Source organism: Bactrocera dorsalis, chromosome 5 (assembly GCF_023373825.1).
Source record: "Bactrocera dorsalis isolate Fly_Bdor chromosome 5, ASM2337382v1, whole genome shotgun sequence".
NCBI lineage: Eukaryota > Metazoa > Arthropoda > Insecta > Diptera > Tephritidae > Bactrocera > Bactrocera dorsalis.
In genome coordinates this window covers 28,976,816-28,994,968 of record NC_064307.1, presented here as the reverse complement: position 1 = coordinate 28,994,968, position 18,153 = coordinate 28,976,816, and the positions used below count along the sequence as shown (strand labels likewise).

The following is an 18,153-nucleotide window of genomic DNA, read 5'->3' as shown; positions in this document are numbered from 1 at the left end:
TTATTTTGTTTCACTTTATGACACGTCTCCAACTGAAAACAAAAAGTAAAATTTCACCGAATTCAGCATGACCAACTGTAATAAATTTGAGTAGTTGGGATTTTTGAGTGTATACATACTTATGTTCGTTTGTATGTTTTATCAACTAAAGTCCGTACATTTAAGCACTTATCGAGTGGCTGTGATAAGGTAATAAATATCAAGTAAACGTTTTGTATGCCCTAAATAACATATAAAGGTGTATTAAAGCGAATTTTATTGAACAATTTATTTATTTAGCAGACTCAAAATATAAAACTTTATACAAACTGAACTTAAAAGTAATAAACAAAATTTATTCATCAATAACAAAACTACAATTATACTATTATTTATATTTTTATAACAAAATTTAAGCTTTATAGTAGCAGCAATTTATGTGGTTGCACATAAATTATTTCTTTAGTTTCCCCCTCTACAGTTTGTAAAGTATATGGCTCATTGGTTGCATCAAAGAAAGCTTCTATTCTGCTGCCCACCTTTACATGTGCTGCAGTGTCGGGATCAATTACAATCCGAACATTTGCAGCTGAATCCCAATTTACAGTGTTTTCAATGCACTGCTCGAACTTCACGGTTGCTATGTGTACGCCATAAGCTTTATTCAATTCTAACACACACATATGCGTACCATTCTGTAGACCCAATTGTTGATCGTTTCGTAAGAAATTACGCTCTATGCGATTTGCTTCCTCTAATTTTTGCAAACGTTCCGCATACCCGCCTTGAATGTGCCGCTTTTTCTTTTGATTAAATGCCGTTGGGCGAGTTTTAACTTTGGCTGCAGCATTTTCTCGTTCAATTAGCGCGACCAATAACTCCAACTCTGTGGGTGCGGTACTCTTTTGAGTTTCCGTTATGGCATTTTTTGGTGTGCGCATTGGTGAACCATTTTCTGATGAAGAAGATGACCAATCAATTGATGTATCTGCCGTATCATGTTGTGACAAACGATGTTTTGTCGGTGTTTTTTGTTGTTGTTCAGTTGGTAAATAACTTTCTGAGATGCTACTTTGACAACGTAGTATTGAAAATGTTTTACGCACCTTACGCCACGGAGAGCTGTTGAAGGTATTATTGCTTAATGGAATATTTCTGTTACCCAACGTGGTCCTTACTTCTCCTTGCTTTTCGATGACTTTACTCAATTTACGTTTAATACCCACGTTAGGCAATTCAGATTTTCTAGCTGACCGTAAGTACCTTCTACTAAGAGGTGTTGAGGCACCATTTTCGAAGCAGCTTGTATTGAGAAAGCTTTGGCAATTTTCAGTGAACAACTCATCCTCACTACTCCATGTTATATCCAGCGCTGCAGTCTCATTGGATTTGGACAAATTATGGCGGGAAAATAATGTATTCTCCTCGTCACTGCTGCAATCGGATATTCTTAGATCAGGTGGTTGTTCTTTGGGACTGCATGGAAAGTCCATCGATTTGAGTTATAAATAACAAATAAAAACAACAAAGGTGGATTAATTTAGATGCCTTTTTAAATATAACATTTGTTAACTCTTCTAAGTAAATTATGTACTTCAAAACAAATTATATTAAACTTAAAACATATGGTTTGTAGAGTTGCCGAGTTTTGGTTACAAAATTACTAAAGTTTCAGCGACAGATGGCGCAGTATACCGTTAACTACCAAACCGTGTAATCAGAGTTATTGAAGATTACAAAGGACAAGTTTAACCGTTTTCAAATTATGAATCGCAATTTATCCATATTATCCTTAGAAATATCTAATTTATGTAAGCAAAAGATATAGCATTGGACATTACTTAACACAAAAAACTTGAAAAATAGAGGTCGCTATAAATACATTTAACACCATTTCCTTGAAGCAAATTTTTGAATTTCAACAATATAAGAAAGTGACTGCGTAATTTTGTGTAGTGCAATTCGTAATACCATGTTCAGACCGAAAATTTAAAAGATTAGATTACATTTAAGCATTTCATAACACAACAGTGTTCTCACTGCCGTTAGAAAGATCAAAAAACAGCTGTTATTGTCATTTAAGAATTCACATCGCTTAATATTTATCAAAAGAAAAGATTGTCATATAGTATTTTGAAATAAAAGCCGTCTTTTTTCAAATATTTTCCATATAATAGAAATAGTGGATGCATTTTTTCATTTGTTAAGTCGATTTTCAGGTGAAATTAGATTCATTGCTTTAAAAAAAAAATTTGTTTGTTTACATTTTTTCCCTTTGTAGTGTCTAAATCAGCTGTGATAATGTAACAGATTTCCAATGCTGACAAGTAGATGGCGCAAAATCAGAGTCGCACAGAGAGATTTAGCGTGGATCTGTTTCAAACCATTTCAATAAAGTGATTTGGAAATGTCATTTTTGTATGGCGAAATCTTGATAAATTTTTAAGATTAGTGGGATAATCCATTCAAGAGCCGAAATCGTGTGATTAAGTGTCGGTCTGAACATGGTATAATTTATGTAAGCAAAAGATATAGCATTGGACATTACTTAACACAAAAAACTTGAAAAATAGAGGTCGCTATAAATACATTTAACACCATTTCCTTGAAGCAAATTTTTGAATTTCAACAATATAAGAAAGTGACTGCGTAATTTTGTGTAGTGCAATTACTTCGTAACATTCACAAAAATGATAAAAATATTTCAGCCTTCCTAGCAGAGATGATCTTGTGCAAGCAAAATGTTCCATATCTTAATAAAGTACATAAATATAAAATGTATACAAACCAGTTAAATTTATTTAATAATAATGTGTTCAATTGGGTGTTGATAGGAGACCAGATGTTCGAAAATCTTGATATTCGTTATATGGGAGTTAAGTTAAGTTTTCACTCAAATTTATCTATTTTAGGCCCAAAGGTACACTGCTATGACTGCACTGCTCTCTTATTTTCGTTGAGATAGCACACATATTAGCTGATATATGCGGTACAAAGTCACCCGGAAGTCTCTTTATATTAAGTATATGCGGGGTAAGGGAAGTATTGCTCAGATTCAACCCATTTTTGACATACAGACATACCATTATAAGAGAAGGATTATCCATTCATTTCAGTTATGTATATCACACAATGGACGACATTTTCGATCACAAGTACCGGGGTATAAATATGCTGTACCTAGCGGTATCTTAATTTGGTGCTTAGTTGTGGCACTTTATATGTTTTCAGTTAAATCATTCAATTCATTCAAAACGATCTTGGCTGTTTTTTAATATTCACAAAAATACTTCAACAATTTTTTTTTACAAAATTTATTATAAAAGATAAAGAGTTGTACACTAACAATGTTGTAATCTGAATAACAATGAAAACTATTAATTTTTACTCGAATACTCTTGAGTCTTTGAATTTGCTTTAAATGTAACAAATACTTTTATTTCTCCAAATTTTCAAAAATGGTATTTAAAAGCTCCAATTCGGGCAAAAATTCCTGCAAATTGTGTCAAAAGTGTACAAGATATTGTACGAAAATGGCTTTTTTCTATGGCTTTTAATAAAATGTCTAGTAAATTTACTATCAATTTCCTTAAATACCGTATTGTGAGAATTTTGGAACTTTGCGTGGCTTCTAGTTCCTAAATTTTATATACTTAATATCGAAGATATTTTGTACAAATTCACTTTTGTTCGGGCCACCTCATGAAACTTGTAGGTTGGTAGATAAAGGGGGGCGGCAAAACATCCTTGGCACCGGGCGCCCGAAGTTGTAGCTACGCCACTGTTTCACTCATAGTGAAAATGGCCGAATGCACTTTATGTACTTCAAAAAGACAAGAGTACACTAAAACTAATGACTATTTTGCTGTGACATTTGGCATATATGTCACTGACAGTTATACCAACTTAGAAAAAATATTTCGACGAATGGACTTTCGCGCGAAATTTAAATTATAAAATCTTACTATTTTTTACCCATAGTAGTCTTCATTGATTACTGAGCAGCTATAAATTTTAATTGTGTACGTACATACATATGCATGTATAAATGTATGTACTTGCGTCAGTGCAGCAGCAATATGTTTTTTCTCTTGTTGCTTGCTTTTTGCTTAACGCAAGATATGCTAACATAAGTTTGTTAGGAAAAGTTTAACTCAATACACAAACAAATCCGTATGGCTCAATTTTTAGACCTTTATAGATGACCCAATCAGCATTTGGAAGATTGTTTCTTCCACATTAAAGCCGAGTTGAGTTCAAATTGTTTATTATTATTATCATGTTAGAGAAATATATCACTCATGTATTAAAACATGAAATTGTTCAGATATAGCATAAAGTTGCTATACAAACTGAATAATCGGAAAAAAGTTAGTGTAGAGAAAATGTTTCCATTAGACGAGATATTTTAACGAAATTTTGCACTGGTTACAGGAAAATTTATTTCAAGTGATGTGCACACAGCTACCTACAAAAAGAAAAATGTTAAATGTTAACAACTATTTGAAAAAAAAATTACGAAATTTTCGTATCTTTTTCTAATTTCTACCAAAATTCCAATTTTCAGTTTTTTTATTTCGTCCAAGTTCTAAATTAAGGTTTTGACTAAAACATGTATTTTTAACTTTAGATGATCATGTAAGGAGTTCTCCTGCCAACGTGGACGCATCTTTTTTCTGAGGGGTCACCGGAAATGGCAATAGCCGAATTTAAAATATTTGTTTCTAAAAATTTAAGAATTTCATTGTTAAAGTGTATATTTGTAAAAAAAAGTTCTAATAATACATTTCTTCTTTTTTATTAATTTTTTTTTTAAGGCAGTTTTTTAGCCGAGGAAGTCCATGTATCCCCTTAATTATTCACTAAATTTGTTTGAAAAATGGGCCTTCGATAACTCCTTTATTTATTAATTTGACTTATTTTTAATCGAAATAAATTCCTTCAATAATATTATAAAATTAAAAGAAATTATTAATATATTGAGTATATATTTTATATATATTAATTATGGTATGTCAAAACATTACTGATCAGGAAGGATATTTTTATAACAATCAAAGCAAAACAAAAGGAATTTAGTTACTGAGTTAATATTTGCTATTGGATATACACTTCTGAATACATATGTAAATAATTATCGTAATTGAACTTTAAACTTACAAAAGGCTAATATCCCTGGGCGAACAATAACGAAACAAACGTGAACAACTTGATTTTAAAGTGTATATACATACATATGTATATATGTATGTTTAGTATATATAATTGAACTTCCATAACTCAAACTCTTGGATTGCCAATAGAAGTCTAATTTCATACAAATTTCATTGCATAATTCGAAGTCTCTCTAACTCGAAGTTCTGTTGTGGATTATGACGATTCGAATTAGGGAAGTTCAACTGTATAACATACATATTTAAGTACATAAAGTCATATGAAAACTTCCTTAATTATGTCATTTTGATGTTGTTATCATCGTATACATAAACACAACATCGAACACTGCCGGCTTAATTATACAACAACAGCTAACAGTCAAACAGGTTGCGATGCCGACGATGCTATGTTAACTAGCATAACACTGTAAGAGTGTTAACATTAAAGTGTTATGTGCATGTATTATTGCACGCCAAGCTAATTATTAAAATATAATAAACTGTTAAAAGTTTAGATAACCAGTAAATTAGGAAAATAATGAAAGATTTATCTGAACATCATAAAAAAATATTAAATCCAATATTTAAAAGTATTTATTTGGTTATATTAATGCTTGGTAAAAATTTCGAATTTAACTACCTTTCTCCGCGTTGAACTTTTGCTAACAGAAAGCTCAGCATCAGCAAATGCTTGTTGCAAATACCTTCAGAATGCAAAAGCAAGAAATTTAAATTTCAGTTGCCTCATCGTTTTGCTGTTGAGCGTTACAGAAATCGCTTGGAATCGTCGGTTAAGCATACGCACTGGCGGTCAGTGATTTGAAGTGTAGTAATTTATGACAAATTTGCTGATAAATTTGAAAATATCACTGAACTTTATCAATAAAAAATAATATTCTACAACGTTTAATTGAAAGAATATAAAGAATAGTGAAATGAAAATAAAAGTGCTTGAGACAAAAAATTTAGTAGAAAATTTGTGTGCTCATTAAACAAAAAAAAAATAATACTAATAATAATAATAATTTTAAAGTTATACACAAAAAATGTCTTAAAGTCCTGTTTGTGTACTAAATTATTAAAGTGGCAACGGCAAACATTGTCGGTCGCAAATTTGTTCCGCGTAAAACGTAAAACAACAAACACAACCCAACGTTGGCGCTGAAAGAATAATTTGGGTTGTGAAAATTTAAAAATTATTGTGCAAATATTATGCGAATATAAGTGGCTCCACCAACTACTTAACGTCTAGGAAAAGCAGTAGGTGATTTGCGTTTGGTTACTCAGCAGGGAGGGGTGAGTGGGAAAAAGCAATGCAAAGACGTTGTTGCTTACCGCGCTGCTGTAGTGCTTGTTTTGACCTTTTTTGTAGTGCATAATGCCATTGAATGACCAAAACAGCTTTTCGTGAAAACGAAAATGGTTATAAGTGAAAATTTATAAAAATATGGATCCATCTAGCTGTCTGGGAAATTCTTAATTTTTACTTGTGGCACAAAAGCTGCTTTGATAAATAAAAGTTTGCAATGAAGTGTGTTCGAGTGCGACATTACAAAATCTTAAGAACGAGCAAATAAGACCTTTGAAGGGGTTCCTATGAGAATATAATTATTTATTTATAAGAGGGCATAATTCGTTTATATATAAATAATATATCATTATTATAGTAAAATTATGGGACTATGCTCGAATTGTAATAATCCGAACTCTTCACTCGAAAAATCGTCTGCTTGGCAGTTATTTATTTTTGTAGTGAGATCTTAATTTCATACGTAATAATTGTACTTCGTTTTCTCTCTGAGTGTTTTCAAAAAAATATTTCAGTTTTTCCATAATATTAAGAGTTAAACAGCCATTATTTGATTAAATCATGAAAGGTTTAAATTAAAATTTTGTATCTTCTTAACTCTTATTGAATGACATAAACTTCGACTTACTTTTGTTGCTACATTTCAGTTCGCGTCAGCTAAATTATAAAAATACGTTAAAAATATCTTCAAATAAGATTCGTGTGATATTTGAATTAACTTTATCGAAGAATTAATGTATTATTAATATATATATTAAATTGAAGTAAATAGAAAAAGTCACTCAGAGGATCAGAATTTGTTGTATTAGGAATATGAAGTTTGGACCGAGGTTATGGTCAAGCTAAGAAGCCGAAGAAAGTATGGACTCGATTCAACCCATTTTTGACACACAGGCAAACCATTATAAAAGTATTATTTCAGAATTTCAATTATATATCTCTTAGATTGACCGATATTTCAGATCAAAAGTCAAATATATAAATATTCGGTAGCTAGGGGCTTAAACAGTTTTGACTCGATAGCAAATTTTTGGTGATGGAGTGGCATACTTCAAAGGGACTATTTTCTTTTAAGTTTTATCCCCTTTTATTAATTGCTTCTTGATTTGTATGACGGAAAGTGAAAGAATCACAGGAAATTTAAATTGTGTTTATGGGAAGTAGGTGTGGTCATAGTATGGCTTTTAAATAATTAGCAAGTCACACAATCGCAATTATGTTAAATAAATACACACACACCTACAAACAAACAAAGTTATTAGCGACAAACACTGGAGCGCCAAATGAACATGCAATATTTGCACAGCTTGCAACGCGAAAAATAAATTTAACACAATAAAACATAATAATATTACTATATTGAGATATAATAATATAAAACAGGAAAAATTTGTGCTGTGGTAAAAACTTTTATAATTAATTTTCTTTATAAACCTACATTCCACTATAGTATACACAGATTTAGGGTGACAAGAACAAAATAGAACCGTAATTTAGCCGCTACTGTACAGCAAAATCACACACACACACACTCTTCCATATTCACCTGTGTATCCGCGTGTGCACTTCACACACAAATCAAACAACACGCGGCGGGACAACTGTAATTAAACTTCATTTAACGTGCAAAATGCCGCGCAAACAAAAAGAAATAAAGATTTATTGGCATACATATGCACATGCGCTTGTGCCCCTAGCCGCAACACGGCTATTTTTTAAGGCTATGCGGGCAAAACCCCAATGGTAGGCTAAGGAAAATTCTAGGTCATTGCTATGCGCATATGCTTTGTTCTATATATGTGTGTGTGTAGAAACCGTTTGGTAAATGCGACCACACTTTGCAAAATGAAAACTCGAAATGTCAGCGCCAAAAACCAACACATGTTTAATCGCATATGTATGTATGTGTTTAAATACATTTATATGAGATATATGTATGTAGATGTCTACGTGACCAATTTGAAGAACGACACAAAATCAATGCAAATTATTGCAGCATCAGCGAGCAACAGTTTAAAAATAAATTCCAGCCGAATAAAGTTCAATGAAACGTCGAGCCATTCGAGCAGCCACCCCTCAGGATGAGAATGCTACTCTGTTATGTATTTGAATGCTAGCTTTGGAAAACAGAAATGGCGCAATTATGGCATTAAATCATTGCTGAGGTTTTACAGGACCCACATGTTTATTTTTAAAATGGTTAATTTCATCGGTGTTCTATTTACAGTGTCACCAAGTTGATTTAAGGGTGAAATTGCGGTGAGTCGGTTTGGAAAATTACAACTGCAGTTGTATGTAGGTATGTGAAGAAAGCTGACATCGTTGGGCACTGACATACGCATGTATGATAATTTTGTTGAAAGTGTTTATTAACTAGACCACACAGAAATGACAATCTAATTTTGGGTAAAATGTTTTAGCATAGTACTATTTAAGTGGGATGCCCAACTATGAATGTACAAGGGCGGTTCAATAAATGCTTAACCCAGAAAGCAAAAAGGAAAACATTTTTAAGCTGTTGCAAAACTAAGTTTTCTGGAAGTCTGGAAAGGAAGTGGATTTGTACCTGGCAAGTTAGGTTAAGTAAGGTTGTATGGCTGATCTCGACAGATCGCACGTGAACTGCTATATGTAGTTCTTTGTGAAATCATAGAAGTCCACTTTTCGAATGCTGCTTGATCTCTGCTGCGTAACAAAAGGTGGTAACGAAATACACTTCCAGAAACTATTGTGCAGTAGCCTCACGGTTGAGCTTATTATGAGTTGGAGATCGTAACCTTAGCTTCTCATTCCCACTATTTTAACAGAATATGACACTCGCAGTTTTTTGAGGAGCTCTTTGTTATGCACCACGTTGAAACTCATTCAACGCCATCCCATCAAAGTAGAAGAGCTGTTGTATGCAACATCCAAGCGCTCTTGCAATTTACTGCGCAATTTTCCTTGAAAAAGCAATAAGCAAAATCTGATTTGGCTTTTTTCAATGTTTCTAAAATACGCAGACACTCCCGCTTCCATGCGCGGTCAAAACCAAAATACGAATCCAATTCGGCTAGATTTATCTTCCACCCTCCCTTTATTTTTGGAAATAGGAAAAAGACAAACGGAGCAATGTCTGGTCGACATGTAGACTGTATTACCTTTACAGGATTGTTTTAGGCAAAATTTTCACCAACAAGCTATGAAGTATAAGCCCTTAACAAACGAACATCGGCAAACTCGTAAAAATGTGTCTAACTTTAGCGGCTGCTTCATACAAAGTACACAATGAATACAACTGAAAATTTTTACGTATTACAGGGGCATGTATGTTAAAATAATAAAAAAGTGACAATAGTACTTTCCAAACCTGCGATATTTTAAACCACCCATTATTTTCTGAACACACCTCGTACTGCACGACAGTAAATGGCTGTCGTACCACCTTCGGACTTGGCTACATTGTCCTTATTGGACTACCCTCGTATTAACTCGCGTTCTGAACTGCGCTAGCCTTTATGAGTGTGGTTGTCCTATGTGGCGTGTAATTTCTGCAAATAGATTTGTCCATGGCTTCCGTATTTTACACATGTTTATAAGTAAATACCAGCGAGTCTATACAGTTACCCTGCGCCTTTGCTTTGTTTCTACAGCGAGGTCTTTTATTTGAAGTGCTTTAGCGTAAATTCATCAATGTCAGCGTTTAGATGATTAAATGGATACAAATAAAATTAGTGGCGAAATTAATAAAATTGATTAGCATTTCGCTTCTTGTTCTTGCTTTCAAAATGATGCCCAGTTTGAGGGTTGTAGTTGTAGGATGGACAACAACTCCGCTACCAACATCGAGGGCCAAACGAAGTTTATTCGCAAGCAATTATGGAGCAAAAGTAGACCAGAGGATGCTCAAACTAAAAACCGTTGCAGTGGTTATATTTTAGGTAGTAATTATACAAAATATATGCACATATAATTAATTTCCTCGCATATCAAATTTTTATACATTAAATGGAGGATATACTACTTAGTTTCAAAAACTGAATGTGTCTCAAGCCTTGAGAAACTGTGTTTTTATTTCACTTATATGCTTATTTCTTTACTGGCATACGCGGTTAGAGCCGAGTTAACAACATGAATTGTTTCTTCTTTTCACTATTTGGCGCAATTTCGAAATACCAAGTACAAGGAGGCCTTTCTCCGCCTGATTTCTTCAAAGGAATGGAAGTGTTCCTCTTCCCTTGCTTCCCCCGGTGGATACTGCGTCGAATACTTTCAGAGTGTTTTCGTCCACGCAGACGACGTGACCTAGCCAGGGCAGCCACTGCCTCTTAATTAGCTGAACTATGTCAATGTCGTCGCATATCTCGTACAGCTCATCGTTCCATCGAATGCGATTTTCGCCATGACCAATGCGTAAAGAACCATACATCTTCCACCATCTTGGGGTTATGAATGACTTGTAGAATTTGATCTTTGTTCGTCGAGAGAGCACTTTACTTCTCAATTGCCTACTCAGTCCAAAGTGTCACCTGTTTTCAGAAGGGATTCAACATTAGATTTCATTGGGCAGAGCATATTTACGTTCCAATCATTTCTTGCAAAGAAGCTGATGCATGCATCTTGTCAATTCTTCGCCACCGTATTTGGATAGCTCAGCCCCCAGCCGCCTTGTTTTTCTTCAGGTGGTATTTGCTATTCGAACCTCATCATAGCCGAGCAATGAAATATCGATTCCATCGTCATTGATTGGGGAATCGGGTTCGCCATCCCTATATCTTACACTTTCACTATAGCTTAGCAGGCTGGAAAACTGTTCCCTCTATAACTTCTGTATGCTCTCAACTTCAGCCATTATATTATCACTTTGGGTTCTACAAGAGGTTCTGTCGCCGCATTTTTTCGTAGAAATTTCAAGCATTTCCTCTGTCGGCCACTTTCTCAAGCTCTTCATACTCATGCACTACGGCCTCTTTCATTTTTTATAGCATATGTGTCTCGCTTCGTAATCGGGACAGCTCAAATACTTCACTGACCTCTTAGCCTATCAGTCGCAAATTTTTCCTTCCGATTTGTTGAGTAGTGTTCACTCAACTGAACGCCTAGAAGACGCACACTGAGTTACTATACCTCCCGCAGCCTATACATACTACAAGTATACTTCCTTATTGATCTGCAGTTCTGATATTATTTATTACACATTTAATTATATCTGACTCATTGATTGTCATTCGAATCGCTATTGACTAATTTCCATACGTTTTCTAAATACGAGTATCAACTACAATATTTAATGTGATCGCTAATAAAAACAAAAACATTAAGTAATTTAAAGATAATTTGTATTCAATTCAGTTTTCCTTAGAGTGTGTTATGAATAATGTTTACACTCGTTTATCTTTTCACAGTCTCTGGGCTGCCGCTAGCCCCACTTGCCTTTTTGCAAATTATATTTTCTTGTATTAATCTTAACGCCGCTTATTTTCCACTTTCTGAACAGGTTATGGCTCACTGCGTTCTTTGGTAATTATCTTGTTGGAGAAATTCAACTTAAATTGATTTCTTTTTCCTTGAAAGTTTTTGTTATAAACTCTTTTCACAACCCTTTAGCTTTGAGTTCATTAAACAATTTTAAACAAATTTTTAAGATTAATAACTTCATCATGCGTTTACTTTGTACGGTAAAAAACTTGGTTCTAAAAGTTTTAAGGGTTAAGTTTTACTCTGGCAAGTATAAATTTATTCTTTGCGCTATTATTTAAGGAGAATAGGTTGAAGCTGTGCCCATTCACATTATGAGCGATTTAATAGAAAAATCTTAACTTTGCGAACTTACAAAATAAACCTCGTGCATAAATTCCAGTCGTACGAGCATCAAAAGGGATCTCAATTTTCCTTTGACAATTTTATTAGCGATGAAGCTCACTTTTGGTTCAATGGGCTCGTTAAAAAATTGTCGCCTTTGAAATGATGATACGAGTAAGCCACAAGTTATTATTGCTACGATGTTACATCCTCAAAAGGTCGCTGTTCAGTAAGTATTTCTTCAAAAATAGAACCGGCCATAATGTTACAGTCTTTTTCGTGCCTTATTTGGGAGATTTTGATTGGGACGAGCTTTCGTTTCAACAAGATGACGGGAAATCAAACAGCCAACGAAACATTCTTTACTGAAGAAAATTTTTTGGATCTCATGTCGCGGGTCTGTGGCGTGAGCTCGTCGTATGATTTAAAACCGCAGAATTTTTTTTATTGTTTTTTGGCTTATGTGAAGTTGGTTGTCAACGCAGATAAGCTCGACACGGTTGACGCCTTGGAAGAGAATATTCAGTACGTTATTGCTGACAGTCTGCCCCGATTGATACAAAATTATGCCTCCCGCATGAAATTTATTTGAATCAGCCAGCCATTTGCTCGAAATAAATTTTAAAATGCAACACCAAATCTTTATCTTTTTGATAAAGCAAAATTCTTGGTCATAATATTAAATTTTATGAAGAATTTCGTAGGTTTAAGCTTTTTAGTATAAAATTATTAACTTAATAAATAATAAGATGATACTTAGAAACAAATGAACCGATTACTATCAAGTTGGTGATTTCATCCACAGTAAAGGTCAGATTCACTGCAGCTGTATAGGGGCTTCTGTTTTTAGTGCCATAGGAAATCCCGTGTAACTCGAAAAATGTTTAATTTTATTATTTAAAAATTTTACTGTTTATCCTTAAATTATATCCATAAAATTATAAAACAACTGATATACTCGTGTTAGGTTTTTTAATTTCCAAATATCGCCTGGTTAGACTGCCAATTGGCCCTTGAAAAGCAAAAATTTATATAAGTCGAATATTATGTTTCGCAGTAAAAACATTTGGAAAACTAATTGCTTTGGCGTAAAAATATATCAAAGGCAATCTAAAAGACCTTTTTTTTATTATGACCTAAGCAATGAAATTTCAAATCCACTGTAGCCCCTACACCAATTGACAACCGACCACGCATAAATTTAGTCGCCGTGGCGGATCGTTATAGTTTTACTTCCAGCAGTTTCAAGTCTTTGCTGCGTGTATATTCCCATATACTCTTACTTTTACTTGTATTGCAGTTCGCTTTTCGGTGGTTTCTGCCGTCCTTCTGCAGCGTGTGCAAATATTGCCAAGAAATAAAAGAAAAACGGCTGAAACAGCCTGTGCAACAAAACAAGGTATTATTTATGCCTTACTGTGTATGCCACTGTGGCAAATGCCAGTAACGGGTGGGTTATGTATTGAAGTACTCTCCACGCAATATGTTGTCACAACACGCCACTTTAGGTTGTTTGTAGACTTATCCTTATTTCAAAATTTTATGGATAAATTTAAGTATAAAGAGAGACTAATCGAACAATTTGGTAAATTAATATAATAAAGCTCTCTGAAAGGACCTTTTTTAAGATCTGAGAATATATCTGGCTGGTTGACAGAAATTTTTCGTCTTTCTTGAATTAACTTGGTGAAAATCATTTTCTTTTTCCATTTCTCGACAATTTCGTCTCTCACTAGTGCCAAGAAAGCTATAATCACTCTTGGTGTTTTTTAGATAGTCGATGAAAGCAATTTCAAGTGGTTCCCATTATATAGTATATTATTTCCTCGATTCATATCGTGCAGTCCATTCGATTGACTATCAAAATTTAATAATTTAAATTTTACTACTAAAAATGGAAGAATTTTTATGTAAATTTTTCTTTCTTTGCTATAGTACCTTGGAAAGTTTCTCGCGTTTACCTATGAGTTGAATGTTGGCCAACCAATGACACCACTAGACAGATAGACTTCATCGCTTTTGGCTTAAATATTCCTGCAAGGTGTATGCGAGTTTCAAGCAACTGTTCGCTCTCTGTCTGTCCGTGAATACCGTATTGTGTTCCAAACTATAAACAACATTATTGCTCTAACTGCAGCAACTATAAATCCTTTTGTAGAAATCTCCTGGTGCCTTTGCTACCTGTTATTGTCTGTCTAAGAGTATTATGGATAAGTAGTACAGATAAACACTACAGAAAAGTTCTCCATACATATTATTTATATAGATACGAGTATATTTAAGTATTTTAATATGTGTAGTACGTAAATTGGACTTAGCGGCTGAATTAAGTATTTAAAAAACTTTCACGATTCGAAATGTCTTCCGTTTGAAAATTATATTTCTAAGAAAGTTTCGCCACTTCTGACAAAACTTAAATTCAGATCCAAACATAAATGCAGTCCACATTACACAATAGAATAAAAATCACATTATTCAAAGCAAATTTTATTATTCTATTAACTACGGATATATGAAATTAATTCTCGCACGAAATGAACACCTCCCTACTCCTTTTAATTGCCTTCACTCCATCTGCGCGTTTTATTTACTTCTCTGCACTTTGTTTGTCGCATAGAACTCGCATGCAGTTGGAAAGTTAATGTTCGAGATTTATTATCTGCAAGTGAACTATTTTTAAAGTCAGCGAAGATCTTATCGTTCATTTGTATGTATGTATATACGACGGCATAAAAAGGTACTGAAATTCAAAGCATTTAAGTGAAAAATATTAATGGGTCTTTCGGGCACGTGCCCAGATTTTCATCATATAAATACATATAAATCGCGGCAAAATTAAATCAAGCGTTATATACAATACAACGCCAGATTTAAAGTCAATAAAGCCTAAGTCTTGATCGAGAGACAACCCCACAAACAAAAAATCTATCCTTATGTTGGCGCTTTAAATAGAATACAGGTAACGTTTCATAACATTTCATTCAACCGTCTTCAAATTATTAGCCTCAAAGTGACGGGAAAAATACCGTTGATGCAAAGCAATGGCTTGATAACTTTTATGACAGTTCTGTTCCAGCATATGCAATGGTCAACTACTGGTTTGCTGAATTCCGCTGTAACCACGAAAGCATAAATAATGCATAATATGGAAGAAAGCCAGAAGAAGCCGTAAATTGGGTTAAATAATAACTATAGTTAAATAAGTTAATCTCAATCACATATCATCACCGGAAAACGTATAAGTTCTATGATTCATATTTTATTCCAATTAAAAAGGTTGGGCTGTGATTACAAAACTACAGACCTATTCAAAAGTAAAATCTAGGTGACTACACGCCAGAGAAAAGAGTCAGAGGCCTTCTGAATAGTTATTGTTTAGTGAAAACAGTCGAAAACGTAATCAGAAAAATCGGTCGATAAGGTTTTAACCAATATTTTTTTGGGATTCACATAGAATTATAGAGCATACATCAAGAATGTCTGATGTTGAGGAGTGAGTAGGGTAATCTGGTCTGTTTTTTTGACATTTTTTCAATGAAATTTTTATGTTAGAATGGAACTTTTTCACACATCATGATGTATGTACATCGTGGAGTGTATAAACAAATTTTTTCGGAATTTTTTGATGAAATCTGTCGGAGAAATGGCTGGGTGAATGAGATGCGCCCTTTCACTGGCGGACACGATTTCTCATGTTTGGATCATTCAAAACACAAAAATCTAATTTATTCTTAAAAAGTACGTGAGTAGTTATCGTCCCTACTAAAATCCTGAAAAAATTTTTGTTAAAAAAAAAGTAATTAACGTTTTTTTTTTTAATTTTCCCCATTTTTTACATTAATTTTGTCATAATATTGTCAACAACTAATACAGGGGCGATAGCCAGGAGTCTTGTGAACATTTAAAAACGCTACCCTACTGACAAGGAGTTATAATGGAATAAGACACTCAAATTTGGTTAAAATGGGCTTTAATTTATTTTTTGTTAGGCAGATAATTTTATGAGAATTTATATTTAAAAAAAATGTTAACCTAATGGTTACCACTGTTTCGTTTACACATCTCTACCCGTTTACATAATTTTTCGATGACCCGGTTTAGCATTTCGGCTCCTCGAGCGTTCTTGGTTGATGGACGTGAATCTTTAATTTAAAATACCATTCGAGAAAATAATCGTGAGGCGTTAAATCAGGTGATCTATTGATCAAAAATTTACGAGTCATTAAAATTTGCAAGCAATGTATTCATGTTTAGACGTAAAACATAAGGTGTCTCCTTGGAAATGGATTTTTTTTTTTTAATTTTTGGAGATGCTATAAGGTTTCCTAAACAAGACGAGGATTTCACTCACTTCAATAGTGCCAATTTTGTTTGTTGATAAACTTTGGGGATACGATGAACGTACTTTAGGGTCCATTGGAGGTTTTTCAATGTGAAAAGTCTTGTTACCAAAATATATTTTATTGCCCCGATAAAGTGAATGAAAATAAATTAAATTCATATTAATGCCAGATAAGCCCATTTATATTACAATCGCTTGAGCATTTGGAGAAGCAGTACTGGTGTTAGTCTTTAGTTGGTGCAAATATTTGACGTCAATTGTTTGATATAAAAACAGTTGGCGTTCTTTTTAAATGCCAAATGTCAGCCCAAATCACTGATGCAATTTATGAATATACGCGGTATCATCAGTTTGATTTATTATCTTGACATCGGAAGGCGCACACGTTGTATATAACTCTCTACGTAAATATATGGCTTATACTCTTACATGCACATGTACGTAGTTGTGGGTGTTTGAATTTCTCTGGCACAATTTCTTTACATTTAACACTATTTTGGTCACATTATAAAGCAGCAGCAAGGCACGTTCCACTCACATTTTTGTAAACATGAATTAGTACACAATAGATATGGGTACACCTAGTTATGTGGTATATTTACAAAAGTTATCGGGTAGCAAATGTGATTATAAATGTCACATTTTATCTTTATTATTTGGACATGGATTTTTAATGAGTAGTCATGACATATCCGGCTGTTTTATATTAAAATTATGTTAATCTTATTGGTATTAGTACATACTTCATCATTACAGACAACATTTTCATACAAATTAGAGAACAATAACAGTTACGGTTGAGTTATTTTTGAACTTAAATGTGCCTTAACCACCACAACACACATGTGCACCATTGTAAGAAGAACACACTCTCTCATTTTCGTTGAGATAGCTCACATATTGACCAATATAAACCTATCAAGCTAAATCACCTAAATATGCACAGAGCGAATTACTTAGGCACTTCTGCGACAGTGTGAAATTGAAGGATAACCTTGCTCACTCCCCATGTTAAATACTACTAAAAATGCGATAAATCAATAACTAAGTGTACAAAACACCTAGAATGACTCAATAGAGCTTTATAGGAAGAGGAAATACATATCTACTTGCCAATTTCAACAAAATTTAGTACTTAAAATTATTTTTACATTCCTCTGTCACAGTGCGAAAATCTGATAAAAAAAAACACTCCTAACATACGTATTATTGGTATTCGGAGGGAGAATATTTTCCTGATAATGGTATTTTTGTGTGTCAGAATAGTGGTGATAGTATGTGAGGTACCTTAGTGAAATTCAGAGAGCATCGTTTTCTGTTAATAATACATGGAAATAATAAAAAAAAGATAAAGTCAGATCATATAGCCCGTATTTTTAATAAAATATTTTCAAACCAACCAGCCCTTATTCTGTTATATCGGTCAATATGTCAGATATCTATGAAAATATATTGGATATACTTTAGTGTTGAAAATATATGAAATAATAACCGTTTTCCTAACAAACCTTATTACATTAATAGTTTGGCGCTGGATATGATTGAAGTTGCTCATTGATCTTAATCTCTTCCGATCACCTGTTTGA

General features: G+C 33.5%; 1 protein-coding gene and 1 pseudogene across 1 annotated transcript in view; both read left to right on the top strand.

Moving 5' to 3' along the window:
- Nucleotides 1-5,878: 5,878 nt before the first annotated feature.
- The window catches only part of LOC105225020 (adenylyl cyclase 78C), a 205,584-nt gene continuing 193,309 nt past the window's right edge, over nucleotides 5,879-18,153 (top strand). The window contains exon 1 of the mRNA XM_049456907.1: nucleotides 5,879-6,399. The gene's annotated coding sequence lies outside the window, so the exon portion shown is untranslated. The remainder of the gene's footprint in view (nucleotides 6,400-18,153) is intronic.
- LOC125778708 (adenylyl cyclase 78C-like) overlaps nucleotides 6,292-18,153 on the top strand; it is a 76,720-nt pseudogene continuing 64,858 nt past the window's right edge.